Here is a 16,356-nt window from a genome sequence, read left to right on the forward strand (position 1 = left end):
AATCCTTTACGAAAAAGAAGGATCAGGATTGAAAAGGCAGGAGCAGCAGCAGTAGCTGTCAGCAGATTTTTTTTTTTTAAATTCCGCAGCCCATTTCATACGGCAAATTTTTTTTTTAAAAAAAAATAAAAAAAGGACCTAAATGATCCTAGGTGCGGTCAACACACCCAGGATCGGGTTGACCGCACCCGGTGCCGCACCCACACCCGCGTCGAGTTGCGTCGACGCGGGTGCGACACCCTGCTAGCCGAATCCCTGTGACATAGGTCATGGGTGATTACAACTGCCTTCTGTCGCCAATCGACTTAAGCTTTCCGGTTTCCTTCTCGGCCTCTATGAGGGGCTTCCAAAATTTTATTCAGATGAACTGGCTGTACTCAGTACCCCATGTAGGTGAAACGTTCTCTTGGACCAATCGGCCATCTCGACCGTGCTTCTGTCTACTAGATCGGGTGCTCGTATCGCCGGATCTTCTGAACTCTATTAATGACATTTCTTGTTGCCTACTTCCACCTTCTGTCTTGGACCATAGTCAGATTGTTATCCGATGGGGTCAAGGCTTCTCCGGTAACAGAACCTTCAGATTTGAGCAATGGTGGCTTAAGGAGGCAGGTTCGAGTCGTTAGTCCAACAATCTTGGAGTAGACCTTGCTATGCGGATCGGGCGTCTTCACGGCACATGGTTAAACTGTTTCGGTTATCTTGCGACATCAAATCTTGGCTGGTCTCCAATAACATAATCAAAGTCCAAAATATGGGGGAGTGGGAGCGCGAGCTGTCTAACATCAATCAGTCGCTCTTGGGTATGTCCTCAATGTCTGCATCCGATATTGAAAGACTCAATGTTAGATCGGCCGAGTTGTCTCTGCTATTGTAATCTTGGCGTCTAAAAGATGAGATACACTGGAAGCAGCGATCAAGGATGATTTGGCTTAAACCAGGTGACGAGAACACAATGTTCTTTCATTCTTTCGCCTCTCATAGGCATAGAAGACATGTGATTCATTCTATGTTTATCCACAATGTTTCATACTCGGTCGATCAGGTACTCACTGTTGTCACCAACTATTTCACCAACCTATATTCCTGTAGTCGAGTGGCAGATGATGCGATGGGTACTGCATTATTCTTGACCATGGATCAGGCTCTCTCCAAATCGATTCAGGTGCCGTTCACCGAAGATGAAATCTTCTCGACTGTGCGAGATTCGTCTGGGTGGAAAGCTCCGGGCTTTGATGGGTATCTGGTGGATTTTTTTCGCATTTTTTGGCAATGTGTTAAGAGTGACATCCTTAGTGTCTTTGCTGAGTTTCATCGCAACAGTCGTCTGCCGATTCATTCCCACCTAGCCATTCTCTTATTCCTAAGGAAGTTGTTGCATCGAACATCTCGCGATTTCGACCTATTTCTGTGTTAGGAGGTTTATACCGCATTATCGCAAAGGTTTTGGCAAATAGGATGCGGTCAGTCGCTCCTAGGATTTTATCGGAGGCTCAATTCGCCTTCATCCCTAATAGAAGGCTTCAACATTCTTTCATTTTAGCCACAGAAGTGTTGCATTCTCTCAAGATCAGCGGGGGGGCTTTCTTCACTCTTAAACTTGACGTTCATAAAGCCTACGACTCGGTTCATTGGCCGTTCCTTTTCAACATGTTGACGAATTTGGGCTTCGGCAGACGTTTCTCTAGTTGGGTTCATGAGCTGGTTACCAATGCACAGTCACAAATTCAGATCAATGGGTAAAGGGCAAGCAGTTCAAACTTGGTCGTGGTCTTCGGCAAGGTTGTCCCCTGTCTCCTTTACTCTTCAACATCATCTCTGAGGGCCTTGTGGTTTTGGTCAAGAGGGCAGTGGAGTGTGGTCTAATTGAGCCACTCAGTATACCGGAGTTCCCGTGTCATATCCTGACCTACGCCGACGATATGATTATCTTTGGAAGGGCTTCAATCCAACAAATGTTATGATTCAAGCTTGTCCTATTTTTTTTCCTGTCGATGTCAGGTTTATATATGAACTACAATAAGTATTGTCTGTTCTTAGTTAATGCCCCTCCGTCGATGTTGGCCATGGGCCAGTGGATATTCGGATGCACGGTAACGGAAAACTCATTTTCTTATCTGGGTCTGCCGTTTCAGATCAGCAGGTTCACAACGGCAGCTTGGAACTCGACTCTGCAAAAGGTTCAGAATAAAATTTCGGCCTGGCAAGCTTCCTACCTTTCCATCGCGGGTCGACTGACTCTTATCAAGCACGTCTTAAATGCTATGCCAAAATTTGTTATGTCAATGTTCCTGATGCTTGTGGGGGTTAGTAAGAAGCTATCTCGGGTCTTGGCAAACTTCCTGTGGTCTGGACGTGGCTCCAACAACAAGCGCCACCTGATAGGGTGGGATACCCTAAGGCTTCCTCTTTATAGGGGGGTTTGGAAATTAAGGACCCCAGATCGAGGAGTATGATTCTCGTCGTGAAGCAGAGCTGGCTTGCGCACCAACATGGGTCCCCGTGTGCCAACGTTCTTCTTGCTAAATACGGGGGTGTGAAATTGTTGGTTGGGGCCACTCGCGTGAGTCAGCAAGCAATATCAAAGCTTCGTCGATCATGAATCCAAGTTTAGTTTGCGGTTCTTTCTATTAATGACCTTGTTGACTCGCAGTCCCAGTTCTTAGGACACGCCTTTGCTCCGAACGACTCTTTCTGCACTAAAGGATGCTACCTTTCTCTCCTTCCTTCGGGGGTGGACCGGTTCTCGGCAAGCCTTATCTGGGACAAGAGACCGACTCCTCGATCTCGTTTCCTAGCATGGCTCATCCTACACGATCGGGTGCAGATTGACAGTTTTCTCAAATCCATCGGATTCCATCTTTCGAGTAAATGTGTATTGTGCGAGGCAGCCGAAGAATCTGCATTTCACCTATTTTGGGTGTGCACTGTATTTCAAAACATCTTTAAGGTCACCTGGAATAAGCCTGTGGTCTGCGTACGCCACGAATCGTTCTCAAACGACTTGGTGTGGGGGTCCTCAACCTGTTCTTCAGTGCAACAAATGGCGGATTATTTGGCGAACTTGGCTTCTCTCATCCTGGTGGGCCGTTTGGATGACCCGCAACAACGCCATCTTCCGACATATTCCGGTGGTTTTCAATAAAATAGTGAACCTTATATTGGCAGACGTGTACGCCATTCTGCGCATCAACCTTCCTGAGCTTCAGCGCAATCAGCCTCCATCGCCACCTCCTGAACCAGGGTGACGATATTTGTATCTTGCTTTCTTTTCTGGGCTTCTTGGCTTGTATTTTCCGACAGGTTCAATGTTGGCTGAACCTGTTTTTCACAATGTTGATGGCTATAGTTCGGCTCTCTCAAGCCCTCTCTCTACCTCTCTTCGACCCCCCGTGTGTGTGTGTTTGTGTGAGAGAATGTATATGCTCTTGATTCAGACCTACACAGATTGGTCCCATTTTTAGATTTCGGGCATAGGTTAAGTATCTTAGCTAACCCTGCTGTTTTTAGCATTGGGGGAATGGACCTTTTGTTTTTTGATGTTAGGGATGTAGCTTGGCAACTCGTAAATGAACCTAGCAGAAATTATCCTATTGTCTGCCACAACCTAAGGAAGGTCTATAAGGGAAGGGATGGCTAACCAGAGAAGCATGCAATTCGAAATATCTCTCTTGCTGTGCCTAGGGGAGAATGCTTTGGCTTGTTGGGTCCTAATGGTTCTGGAAAAACTACCTTTATTAATATGGTTGTACTATATTTTCTTTACCTCTATACCATGATTAATGTGCTAGTTCCATCATACAATTTATATTGTAGAGTGAATGAGTGGAACATGTCAATAATTGAATTTTGTTATAGCATCAGCCTCGAACAAGGCTTTATCTAAGGATGCACATATTTCTATATTCATCTAGAAACTCGTCTAACTGATAATTGACATCGAGGAAACTATACACTTCACTAACTTATTAATTATCATATGAAATTCAATTCAATTCAATTCAATTCTCTAGGCATCATTAGTCTGTATCTTTATAATGGTAGACAGATAATATAGACAGAAGAAAGAGTAAATTGATGGAATTATATACATGTCTTATAAGATACATTTGTATGTATATAGTGAAAGTATTCTTTATGCACACATGGATCCTTATCCATATACTATTGGATCTATGGATAGATCTTGTCTATTATTGGTTAATGCTTCCTATGAATAGGCAAAGTTCATCGGATCATAAATCCACTGGCATGGTTATCATAATTATTAAACAAAGAGTGTTGGGAGCTACAAAATAAGTTAAACTCTTTACGAGTATGCATAGCACAATGCTTAAAAAGGTTTAAAATTACAAAAACATGTTGTGTGCCTTGTTTGTAACAACCTTCTCTCAAAGGTGAATCAAAGTGTGACTATCAAGAGATTTTCTAAAATGAAACCATAAATATTTTGTTTGTTTCTAAATTATTTTGTAAGGTATTAAATGTTTTATACTGGTTACGGGAACTTGTAAGCATAGATTGATTTCATGAGGCTTGCTATAATCCTATTTATGAAGTATCTAGAAGAAGCGTGAAGTGAAACTATTCTTATTATTTTGAGTGGTGCCCAAAGGTTCATGCATAATGAGTAGGATACCTTAGAAGATACATAATCAACATGAGTCTATGAGAACTATAAAAGATAAACACACCCTGATTGCACTTACACTAAAATAATTTTTGACTCACAATTCCAAGATCTTATAAGGATTACAGAGCCTTTGAATTAATTATTAAACTTTGTTAAATGATCTCTTGGAAAAAATGCAGCTCATTCCATGGAAGAGGCTGAATTTCTCTGTGATCGCTTGGGCATAGTTGTTAAAGGCAATCTGCAATGCCTTGGAAGCTCAAAAGAGGTAAGTTTTATGCTTTATGAGCAGAAATGTATTGTTACATCCACTTCATCCATCTGCAGGTGGGTGTAGAGCTGTCAATAGGTCGGGTATCATGGTGTACCCAAATCCACCCAAATATTCTACTTGTAGGATTCAGGTTTCGCTTTGGGTTTTGTTTGAGTCAAGAAATTGAATCCCAAACCTGCATCCATATAATTCAAGGAGCTTACTTTCACTAAAATACATATAGAATACTCAGGTCAAGCAGGTTCGGGTCATATATCATGCAAAAATCATAACCCAAACCTGACCTGCATATTGCTCATGTAGGGTTCAGGTTGACCTGAATAATCAAGAGGTCGCCATTTTTTGTGCCCATACCCAGTAATTCAGGTTCTAGTTGGTCGGCTACTCGATACAAACCCGACCCATTAACAGCCCTAAGTGAGTGGTTATCATTATATTGCTTAGTGGGAAATAGCCTGTCCTTTAGAGTAAGCCTCATCCATCTTAGATAACTCATTGCACACCAACTGTAAAGACTTTTTTTTTGGATAAGATTGTCTTATTATAGCAACTAGTTGAGATGTTCTGTGATCCTAATCTGTCATCTTAAGTTGACATTTTTTTCAAACTCAGTAAATCTATACATTATTCCATCTTTCTGGATATGGTTGATCATAAGACACCATGTAAGATCTCTTCTTTTTTCTATTTAAATGGAAATTTTGTTGTTTGTGAACAATTTGTAGCAGTTGCAAGTTCATGTTTTCATTATGCATCCCTTTGTATCAAAATGCAGCTCAAATCAAGGTATGGAGGATCATTCCTGTTTACTGTGTCAACTGATCCAATGCAAGAGAAGAATCTCGAGGATGTTGTCCGTGCACTTTTTCCAAATGCGGTAAATGTTTAGAGTTTCCGGAACACATAAATTCAGACTACCAAAACAGGACGTAAGAATTTGTGATGTATTTCAAGCAATGCAAATTTCAAAGGAGAAGATAGAGGTCCGCACTTTCTGGTTGGCTGAATCATCACTTGAGGATGCCTTCTTTGAAGTTGTAAACAGGACATTAGGTGTTTCAGAATGAAGACAGAGAACCAACTTCCATGACTGGCACCTTCTCAAAGCCAATTGGATGTAAACCTATCTAATTGCTCATGCTCTGCATATCCATTCATGAAAAGTAAATGAGAAAAAGAAGTAAAGAAGCAGTGTTGAATCAAGATCTTCTGTAAGAGGCCTTGGGCTATAAGTATAGTGGGAGACGTCACCCAGGAGGCTAGTAGTGATTCTTTCAGGAGAAACTCAGCAGTACCATTAATTTTTTCTTGATCAATGGCAGGAAAGCTCTGTACTGTGAAAAATTTGTGTGGGTGAATCTGGCTTATTCACAATGCCCATCTAAGTTTGTTAGACATGTCTTGAATCCACTCTGGTTAAGTACCACCAAACATGTAAGTTGGACCAAGCCTTCAAGTTGAAGTAATTCTTTTTACCGCCTTCTACCTAGACTGGCCAAGAATAGAACCAAAATTGTAATACTTAAAGGCTTCATCAGTATACCCAGGTTACAGAAAAAAGGCACAAATTACATGCAAAACTCAGGCAACTTAGCCATTTGTCAAATGAATCTTATCTGTTAAAATATTGCAGAAGAAGCATTTGAGTCAACCCACATGCCACCCTTCTCTTTCTTAGTTTAAAACTCTCAACAAGTTCGTCTAGCCAACAGAAGCTTTAGTCTTTAGAAGGATTTTTCTTTGAGGTTGGCCCTAAAAGTGCCTATAATCTAAAGGAAATTCTATCCTACTACATGAAGGAAAGATAAAGCCATCCTAAAATAACTATGCCAAGCCAAAGAAACCCCAATAAAAAGTCAACAGGCAGCAGAAAAAAGATAAAAGGAAATTGAATTTCTGCCTGAAAAACAGCCGATGTTACATGAAACATGGACAACTGGATTCGTATCCTCAAGACATATAGTTGGAACTATTTCATTTTTTCACATCTTACAAACTTGAGCAACTTCGTTCTCTTAAAATGTGCCAATCGTTTTATCATCCAGCATGTATAATGAACCATAATTTTTGAGATAGTCAAACATTGTAGCACATGATAGAAATGAGTGCATTAGTGCACTACCACCCAAAAGTTTTACACATCTTGAGATGAACAATTTATTGACTGCAAGGTTCACTAAGAAACTGCTGTAAGTGATGAGTTATGGAGCCTGATTCAGAGTTTTTGCTTTTTGCCCTTACAGGAGGGGGGGTCTGGGGGCTCCCCCGGTGCGGGTCCCGACTTGTTTAGGTTTAAGACCCGGTTTCTTATGGATCAGACCCAACTTGTTTAGGTTTAGGGTTGTCGATCTTGCCTTGTATAAATTCTTTCTTTTTCTTTCTCTCTTGTAACTGTCGAAAAGAGCATAAAGTTTTTTCTCTGAACGACCGTGTTTTTTACTCCTTCTCGGATTTGAGAGGAGTTTTTTCCACGTAAATCTGTGTCCTTGTTGTGTTTGGTTTGATCGTTCTTGTTTATTGTTTCCTTCGATTGTTTCTTGCTCGCGATTTTTGTAACAGTAATGTTGCATCTTTGCTCGCGGTTTTCGTAACAGTAAGCAGCAATGCTGCATCTGCACACTAATGACATGCAATCTACCAATGCAAAAATTAAATAATAAAAGTTACAAAATAAAGAGAATCAATTTTTTTTTTATATTAAAAATTCTGAATAATACTGTTTCTACATCAAGGTGATTATACAACAGATGGGGGGTATGGGGGGTACTGCTAAGATTATTCGATTGAAGCAGAACCAAGAACCTATTGCTTAGAGGCAGATTCAATACTATGCATTTTGGAAGCAAAATTGAAACAATGAACACATAGGAAGAACTATCTAGAAATGTTACTAGCAGCAGCAACTTTTCTAAGAACTTCGGCAGACCATCTTAAAAGGTTAGTTTGGTTGTACCCAACCTGTTCGTTTTTTAACATGGAGAAGCAATGCAACCTTTTCTTCTTTAGGTTTGGGCATTCTGGCCCTTCCGTGTCTCGCCATGTGCCTTCATGCTATATTCCAATCCAATCAGCAAGCCAATGGAACACATACTGACCAGTTCCAACAAACTCTAGCCATCCCTTGGGAAACATTTCCATTATTCGGCTACCGTTTGGCATAAAACCATGTTTGTCAATTGTGCTCCATCCATTGTAGCTAAAACATGAGTGATGCTCATAAATTGAACTTGTAATAACAAACAAAATCAAAAGATAAGCAGAACAAAGAGCATATACATACTCTCTCTCTCTCTCTCTCACACACACACACACACACACACACGGGGGGGGGGATGGAAGAGAGGGAGAGAGATCAATTGAGAGAGAGCTAGGGTTGAAGAGAGGGAGAGAGAGCCGAAAGAAACATCAACATTACTAAGGTAGAGAATCAACAAAAAGTTGAGCCCGCAAAAACAAAAAAACAAGAACAAACCCGAAACAAAGGGCCGAAAGCACGAAGGCAAAACATAAAAACATGAGAACACAGAGACCAGCCAGGGTTTAGAGGAAGAGAAGGTGATTGAAGAGGGTGAATAACATTGGAGGAGAGGCGCAGAATTGCGTACACATCAACCAAAATGCAATGGATGAGCTTATTGAAAGCAACCAAAATTTGATAGAAGATCACATTGTTGTGAGTCATCCATACAACCCACCAAGAAGTAATAAGCCAAGTGCTCCAGATCAGTCGCCACTGCTTGCAACTGCGAACCTGCGGTGGATCCCACAAAAGGTCGAGCACGAAGGATTCCTATCTCACAATTACTTCAGGCTGATTCCACGTACTTTTACAGAGATCCACAAAGATTGAGCAGGCCCAACACAGATGGTAGGTGGATTCTTCCGCCGTTTGGCAAAGGACACACCTACTCAGATACTGAAAACCCACCTTCTTAAGGAAGCTGTCCGTCTGTACCATATCGTGTAAAATTAACCAGGCTAAGAACCGAGAGCGAAGAGTTGACCCATTCGCCCATAAAAGACGTTCAGGAAGCTAGTCAGCCCCAGGAGGAAGAAGAAACCGATACAGAGTTTTTGTGCACAAAACACTGCTAGGCGCAATTGTTCATTGCAAAAACTGCGTATCAGGACCTAGATCACCATCTTGCATGAGGACGAAAGACATGGCCTTAAGCCACATGCGACGCAAGTGTGAGATATGGAGCCTGCGGAGACGACAAATATAATGGATCGACTCAAGGGAACCGTACTTAGCATGGAGCAGAGGAGTACACGAATTGCCTGGATGGTGCGTCATCCATCATTGCTTCACGACAAGAGCAATACTCCTTAGTCTGGGAGCGAAGATCCCCAGAGCAGCCATACACCTTGGTAACACCAACGATTTTCATCCAACCAGGTGGCGCTTAGTCCGAAGATGGCAGCCAGAGTAAAGAAAATCCGCCATCAAACTGGAGAACTTCTTCTCCACACCCTTGGGAATCAGAAACATAGACATAAAAAATTCTGGGATAGAGGACAAGATGTGCCTAATAAGGGTATGCTGACTAGCGATGAAAAGGTAGGAAGTCTGTCAGGAAAATTTTTTGGTCTGAACTTTTTGGGTAGTGGCAGTCCAAGAGGCTGAGGGGATGCACTTTATTTGTAAAGGGAGACTCAAATAGGAAATAGGTAAATCTGAAGTAGCGCAACTAAAAATCTGCTTTCCGGCGACCAACAAGAAAGATGAGGCATTAAACATGAACAAACAACATCTACTGTCATTAAGAAATAAACCCAAAATAAAGAAAAAAAACTGAAGGATGAACTTGAATCTCAGCATCTATTGCACGAAAGCATGGCAAAAAATGATCATGTTGTCATCATAGGTGAGAATATGATGGGGGAATTCCTGGATGCCGATGTGATCGATTATGCCTTTATCCGCTGCCCTCTTGAACAACACTACGAGACCCTCAACAATGGCGTTAAATAACAAAGAGGAGAGATGACAGCCGTACTGAAGACCGTGCCCAAGCTTGAACTGCCTACCTCTTGCTTCGTTAAACTTAATCAAAGAGTGAGCATTTGATACCAGCTCACGCATTCATCGAGAGAAACAAATATCAATATCGAAGTTGAAGTTGGTAAGCATGTGGAATAAGAAAGGCCAATAGACCGGGTCGAAGGTTTTATGGAAGTCGAGCTTGAGAGAAAAGAAAGGCTGGCCGCTGATATGCAAAGAGTGAAGAACAGAGAGGCAAAGAGGGAGAGAGATCAATTGAGAGAGAGCTAAGGTTGCAGAGAGAGGGAGAGAGATCAATTGAGAGAGAGCTAAGGTTGCAGAGAGAGGGAGAGAGATCAATTGAGAGAGAGATAGTGTTGCATAGAAAGAGAGAGGAAGAGAGATCGATTGAGAGAGAGAGAGGGCTCATAGAGAGTTTGGAAGGGAGAACAACTTTTGCATTTTTTTAATTTTAAATAGGTTAGATGCTAGCCGTTGGACAAGCACGATTGACATAGTGTTTAGTAGCTAACGATTGCCTAGCTACGCATTTCTCTCCGTATATATATGTGAAATAACATTCGGTCATGATGACCCAATTGGACATCATATATGAATTCAACAAGGAACCAATAGTAGTATCCTGTATTTTTGGTGGGGATGGCAATGGACGGGGGCGAGGAACAAGGTCTCTACCCCCGCCCTGTCTCAAAATCCGGACCTCCATTCCTGCTTCCATCCCGTACTGGTTTGGATTTTAACCTCCATCCCAGTTTCATGTCCTCCATCCTCAGTTCATATGAAGCAAGGCGGGGCGGGGCTCATTTTCCCTCGGTCCATTGTCATCCCTAAAGAAGGATTGGAGACAAGGCAAGGTGGGAATCAGGACAGGGGGCGAGGAGGGGAGGGGCGAGGGGAAAGCGTAAGTGGGTTTTGATTTTTAAATTCCATCCCCATTTCATATCTTTCATCGCCGGTCCAAATGGGGAGAGGTGGGGTGGAGCCCGGTTTTCCCCGGATCTACTGCCATCCCTAATTTTTGGCAAACAAAACATGACTTTATCAGCTAACCCGGAAACTATCCCACATTGTAGGCTGTTGATATTTCAACGCTCATAAAATGTGCTTAGGTGTCAGTGTCAAACAATCTAACAGCCCATTCCCATTAACCAAACTATGTAGATCACATCTGTAAAGTTAGTTTCATGAAAAAACAACTAAAATTTTGAAAAATAAAAAAAAGGGCTCATTTGTACGACCTCACCAAATCTTTTTGTTTGATAGGCAAGCTTGGGGTTAGGCAGAACCCTATCAGATATCTCTTAAGCCCCATGTGGCAGAGGGATTCGAACCTGAACCTTTAGGTTGGCACACAACCCCGCTTACCACTTGGGATACCACTTCGGTGGTGACCAAATGTTATCCTCAACATGGATCAGAACCACCACATCTGGAATGAGCTGGTGAGCTCTAGAACTAGCGAAACCTGTGACAAATATCAATAAATTCCAAAAGTATCAATCTTATTGTAACAATCCAAGATTTACTGCTTTTTTGTGATATATTCATCTTTATCAACAAAAACCTTTAACACTACCATCTAATTTTAACCTAGCGTACCATTTTATTCTATTTGTATCTTTACATTATTGATGTTATTTATTTTTGTTAAAGTTTTCCTAGCAAAACCAAAAATTAAAAACAGAATTCAGAAATGCTTTTAGAAAACTGCCAACTATAAACTGTCATTTTTAACTTTTAAGACCACATATAGCGTAATTAGTTTAGTACATGTAGAAAATGTAAGCTATTCCTTTTTTTAACGATAAAATTAGCATTTTAGTACTTTTATTGATGATATTAAGGCTCTATTTGGAAAAAAGATCAAGTGCATTCACATTGCACATTTCAAGTGTGCTGCTTAACTTGTATTCTGCCATCTGCTATTGAGCCAGACAGTTGACAGGCTGTATAGGGAAGATGGAGGGTGCTTAGGTGCAGCAGCACATCAAAATATGCAATGTGATTGCACCTGATCCAGCCTCCTCCATTTGGGAGGCTTGCGTTGGGATGGAAACACCATTTCTATAAGTTGCCAAAATTTGGTGTTGAGGATGAAGTCAAAAACATCCTTTTTTGAATGATGTTGAAATGTGGTGTTCCGGCCTACCAAATCCATTCTCAATGCAGTGTTTTGTCAATACCACTGCGCTCAAATAGTTGTTTGGAAAACCACAACATACCTCCAATTCAAGTAGGGATGGCAGTGGACCGGGGCGGGGGACAAAGTCTCCACCCTCGCCCCGTCTCAAATTTCTGCCCTTTATCCCTGCCCAGGTTTTGATTTTAACCTCTACATCCTCGTTTCATATCCCCCATTCCCAATCCAAACGGGGTGAGACGGGGCGGGGCCCCATTTTTCCTCGGTCCACTGCCATCCCTAAAGGAGGAGAGAAAGGTTTACTAAATGGGGATGGGGCAGGATGAAGCAAGGCGGGGCAGGGGAAAGTGTAAGTCCATCCCCACATGAGTTTTTATTTTAACCTACATCCCCGTTTCATGTCCTTCATCTCCTGTCCAAATGGGGTGAAGCAGGACAGACCCGGTTTCCGCCTGGTCCATCGCCATACCTAAATTCAAGGCTCACATACAGAACCTAATTTTGAAAATACATAGCTTTTTTACATCGATTTCGAAGATTTAAAGCGTTTAAGCAGTTTAATCATATTACAGTCGCCAAATTTTTTCATGTAAAAAATAATATTTCGTTGACTAATAACAGTAAGGAATCTTACACCTGCCAAGGTTAGCAGGCTAGGGGAGAAGGTGCAGACCCCTTTGTCCCAGGTTCGACTCCCACCCGGTGTGCGGGTGCCTTTCACTGGTGGGCTCGGTAAGGGCTTGGGTGTTGGTGATCACACCCTTTGTCATCAAAAGATAACAGTAAGGAATCTTGTGCAAGTGACTTTCTGTATTACTCATCAGATTCAGTGCAATATAATGGCTTGCCACACATTTCGACACAGCCAGATAATGCACTAAAAAAATATTTTTTACATCTTTAATTTTTTCTTATATTTTATATATTGTTTATTTAAATATACTGATATTTTCCAAGATTTTGTTAAGAAAAACAAATGTTTTCAATTTCTCAACAGAACTTTTGGCAAGAAAGTCCTGATAATGGGATTTGTAACTATGATAAAAAACTGTCTCATCAATGCCATCTTTGCACCAAAATCTTCATCCTTCTCACTGACCTGCATTGATTACGGAGGTCCTCACCTTCATGGGGGCTCACCATCGATGCTCCCAGAGCCCATCAGGTCAGGGTTCCCTCTGACGGTAATCCATTAGGGGTTCTCCTGGTGCCATGAAAGACATCCCAAACACCAATGAATGTATTGCTTATCTCTTAGATGGGTCTCACAAACCTTTTTGGAACCGTTGATGCTGTAGATGGATGGCATCCAGAGCATACAGAATGAGCAGCTGAAAATAAAGTCCAAACCACTGTTCGTTCATCCTTGTGATGAACTAATAAGTTTTATCCTTTTTACATTGAAAATTTGTGGATCTTAATGGGATCTCGATTAAGACCTGACTGGTATGATACTTTACAAACTATACCCAGCTCCATATATTAATGGATCCTTTGAATTCAACCTGAGTACTAATTGGATATGTTTTTTTTATCACCAAACCCTGACCTTATAGGGTTTGATGATACATAAGAAGACCCAATTAGATTCCGGGTCGGACCTGAAAGGTCCGATTAATATATGGAGCCGGGTATGGTTTGTGAAATTTTATACCAGGCTCGGGCCCAACCCGAATTCCAATTAAGATCCGTAATTTTTCAATGTAAAAATGTTAAAAAATATTATTTTACCGGGTATGGTTTATGCCTGCTTAATGTAATCCTTATAGGATCTAGGTATGGTTTCTATTATGGTGGGTCTGATTAAACTCGAGTCCAGACCCAATACCATCATCTCAAATCAGGTTTAGGTCTGGTTCCACCTGCATGCCCTTAAATGTTGAGTTAATTGGACCCCACAATAAGCTAACTCCAAACCAATTATAGAACTTTTGAATCCATGCCTTCAACTCAGTACCAAACTAGGTAGCGGGCCCCCACACTTAGTGTATAAACGATCCAGTGCATCAGAATTTCGGCAGAGCTTCTGCACTCCAAGGCCAAATTGGGTTTAGATCCGGTAAAGATTCGATATCCAAGATCCAATTAAAATATCCACAAACATAGACCAATATCTGAATACTATATCCACTGACGAAGATCAGAGATCCAATATATCAACAAAAGAAGACGATTGAGTACACATACCTGGCGTATGTGCAGTAGTCAAGCTAAGGTGCATGTGGAGTATCTCGTCGTTATTGGTATTTTCAGTTCCGACGAGATTCGTTGGTGTTGGTTCGGCCTTTAACCGCAAGCTATAAATGTCGTTATTACTTAACAAAGGTCAATTATTTTCGGTGACTTATCAGTGAGAAGTCTCGCCGTTATAATTATATAGCGGCGAGAAATAGGTCCATAGAGGCTAGATATGTCACCGCTATTGACCTGCATCCTTATAGTGCATCAAATCATAAGTGCCAACGTGACTCAGAACTTGAGACCAAAGCTTATGTCTGAAAAAAGGTGATAACCAAGTCACAAGCTTCAAAATATTAAAATTTATTTATCCTATCAAGTTTGTCTACGTAAACGGATTCGGATTCGGATTCGGATTCGGATTCGGATTCGGATTCAGATATAACTGAATCCTATTCTTTATGCAGATTCGGGTATGATCGTAACTGTCGGATTCGGATTTGGTATTAGTTTTTTTTCATCCCTATCCCAATCCGATTCCTCGGATCTGGTATTGGCCACATCCGTTCCAAATCCAATACATTTACACCCCTACTAGAAAGGGATGGAAACAAAATCCGGCGAAAAACCAGCTTTAGCAGAGAAACCTGTCATTAACGATGGAAGGATATGGATTACCTGAAAATCACACTTGTTTGGGACCAACACCAATTCCCTGAATTGCCAAAAACACCTGAAAACCATAGAAGTCTCCCAAAAAACTTATGGAGTAGACAGTTCCATACATTTTCAAAACCATGTTTTGGCAATGCATGGAAACGGTTTTTCCATCTCAATGCAAGGCTCTCAAACTGAACCTTAAATAATGTGTCTGTTTCTTGGATTTTAAGCAATATGGCAGCCAAGGAAACTTATGTTTTATTGTACTATGTCCTTAATCTTCATGCACAAGTGGGGCTGGAGTTGGTTGCAAAGAGCCCACTCACAACTAAAATCATCAAAAAAGTACTCCAGTGTCTTCACCAAACGCCAAACTGCTCCTACAGAAAACTGATGGGAGCCAAATACCAACTCTCCATTTCATTTATCAGAGAAGTGCATTTATAGAACAAATGTCATCAGAAGAGGCAAAAAATAGTCGCCTTGGATGCTTTTTGGTGTAGTGATTGGTTCGTCACTAATAGAGACAGGATCAGGTAGTTGGGTGCCGTATCCGTCGAACCAGGGTGGATTTTAACTTTTCACAGAAATGTATGGCCGTTCTATTCCTCCCTCTAACTCAAATATCTAACTTCCAACTTAAAAAAACTTGGTCCTTTTGGACTTGAAACTCTTTAGGATCTTATGAACTATTGATTGGACTAAACAACCATTAGGCAAAAGCATAATGATTTTGAACAGAAAAGAAAAAATAATAACTAGACAACAGTTTGAGGTTGAAATAAGGGTCGATGTACAGTAATTTAATCTCATGCCCTGATTCAGAAAGTCTCCTCCCTTTATGTTAATATACAAAAGTGTCTCTGATTTTGTGTCTGTTTGGCAACACGAAGTTGCAGGCTTGCTTTTCAGAACATATTATGGGTCACTCAATCACTAGTAATATGAAAATATGCAACCCACAGGGAGGGAGGATCAGGTGCAATGTGATTTCACACTTTAAGTGTGGTGCTGCAGCTGATCATACACCATCTTTTGTTGGGTCCGACAGCTGACAGGCTGTATCCCAAAGATTGAGGCTGATCAGGTGCAGCAGAATGCTAAAAGTGTTCAATTACATTGCACCTGATCTGCCCTCACCCACAAAGGCTCCACACATCTTGTAGGGGTGACTCATGAAAGTCACTAACTTGAATGGATGTCATGAGATCAAAACCATAGTTATTGGAAGCTTCTTAAACAGGTGAGAAGCATTCTTTTAAAAAACTCATTTCAAAAGTGTGCTACTCTGACTTCTGAAACTTGATGAGAATCTCGATTTTTTCACCATTCTCATATACTTCTCCGTTGTTTCTTTTATGTTTCTCTACATGCTTTCTATATTTTTTTTGTTCTTCTTTTTCATGTTTTCTTTGTACTTTTTACACTTCTCACTCTCTTCTCATGTTCTCTAAATTGATAACCAT

General features: G+C 41.2%; 1 long non-coding RNA gene across 1 annotated transcript; it reads left to right on the forward strand.

Moving 5' to 3' along the window:
• Positions 1 to 4,811: 4,811 nt before the first annotated feature.
• Positions 4,812 to 6,060, forward strand: LOC149816402 (uncharacterized). The gene is made up of 2 exons (XR_016427749.1): positions 4,812 to 4,901; positions 5,683 to 6,060. It is a non-coding gene; the product is annotated as an uncharacterized LOC149816402 (long non-coding RNA).
• The last annotated feature ends 10,296 nt before the right edge of the window (positions 6,061 to 16,356 follow it).

The sequence above is a fragment of the Nuphar pumila genome, chromosome 14, assembly GCF_984573655.1.
Source record: "Nuphar pumila chromosome 14, dmNupPumi1.hap1.1, whole genome shotgun sequence".
NCBI lineage: Eukaryota > Viridiplantae > Streptophyta > Magnoliopsida > Nymphaeales > Nymphaeaceae > Nuphar > Nuphar pumila.